This window comes from Sceloporus occidentalis, unplaced genomic scaffold (genome assembly GCF_023333645.1).
Source record: "Sceloporus occidentalis isolate IW3139 unplaced genomic scaffold, rSceOcc1.0.p SCAF_53, whole genome shotgun sequence".
Lineage (NCBI taxonomy): Eukaryota > Metazoa > Chordata > Lepidosauria > Squamata > Phrynosomatidae > Sceloporus > Sceloporus occidentalis.
The window spans coordinates 3,000,940-3,002,647 of record NW_028317033.1 but is presented as its reverse complement, the minus strand read 5'-3'; positions in this window follow the sequence as shown (position 1 = coordinate 3,002,647).

Sequence of the window (1,708 nt, the reverse complement as noted above, 5' to 3'; positions counted from 1 at the left end):
ATTGTGGAAACGCGTTTATAGCCAATTGTTACAACCCATCATATGAGTTATGATTTCAATGTGAACACCGCTCCCTTACTACAGACGTGTAGTATGTCCTCAACAACAAACGACATTTTTATTATTCCCCTCTCAAAGCGTTTCAGGCAACCTGAAATAAATGCAATGGGTCCAGAATGGAACAAACCTTAGAGAATGTTTAATCACAACAAAGATTCTGTCTATGAGGTTGCTTTTCTTAGATAATTCGGATGCCACTTCTCTCGTGGTTTTCAGCATCTATGGCGCAGGCCGTTTATATTTTATTTTTGTCCTGAACAATTTTTGGTCTCTTCTAGAGGGTCCATAAGCAAGGTGTAGACATCTAAAAGGGGAAAATGCACTGCGTTTAAAATGTTCTGTCGTGCAGCCAAGACTTTTTCAAAGGCAGGTGGATTTTAGGGTAATATTTTTGCACAGTTTCAAGCCTTGCTTATTTAAAAATGTTTCTATATATCTTTTCAGTTATGAAATACTACCCTTTTTCCTTCGTGTGAATAAGCAATTCTACTGGATGCAGGTAGATGAAGATTGTACTCGGGCACCTCGCTTATTTCAGATTATCTTCACAAGGTGATACAAATGACTGTGTCCCTGTGCAACATTACCTACTATACACCCCATAGCACTGGATGTACTTGTGAAAAGCTAAATGTCAGATCTATACCAAAGCAGCAAAACTGCCCACAAATTGTAACAAAGGCCAGCCTGTTGGTGAGACTCAACTCTTTGCTTTGCACATCTCGGTTCAGTAGTATTTTCTGTACTGTGTCTTTAACTTGCATATTTTACCAGGTTGGGGCCAGTTTTACTTACATTTTAAGTCACATAAGAGTTGGGATTGATTACTAATTTTCACTGCTGCTCGCCCCCAAACTGTCAAATGTATTGTGTGTTCTTTTGGTGCAGAGCTGTTTTTTGTTTTGTTTTTTAAATGTATTATTTATGTGTTTGTACAATGCAAGATTGTATGAGTGTGAACCGCTGTGCCTCTATCATGGTGTAAATCAAGCATAGTAATCGTGTTGTTGCCTGTATTTCAACACAGCAGATACATAGGGAGGATACATTAGTGTTGGTTTGTATCCAGTTATGGTTAATGTACAAGTGCTGTGTGTTCACAGATGGAACACAGTAGTGTTTGAGTGTATAAGATGTAAGTCCAAAACTGGATTCTAAATAGAAGTGAAGTAACATCACTAAATCATCCAGTTTATTTCTCATAGTTTGATTAGTTTATTTCTTTAGATTTTATTAGTAGGTCGGAGTGGTTATACCACAACTCTCCCCTTTGTGAATAAATCCCTTCCTGTAATCTATACTCACCTGTTCTCTAGCAGGGAACATAGTTTGTTGGCACATAAGAGCTGCTTGGCTCATCTAAATCTCATTTGCTCCCTGGTCTGGTCTTGTTTTAAGGATAGCCTTACATGTATCACATGCATGAATACAATGTGTTCACCTCACCACGTCTGTTGGAAGAATGTTGCAATTATTCCTCAACCTCTCATGTAAATTTAAGCCTCCAGCCCTCTTGCTTTACACTATGACCTCTTGTTGTAATATATGTTTCACCTTTATTTGTTGAACCACTTTAGATATTATACTGTAATTTTAAGGTTCCTGTAACATTCCGTCCCGTCTTTCATTCTGTTAAGTTATCTCCTCT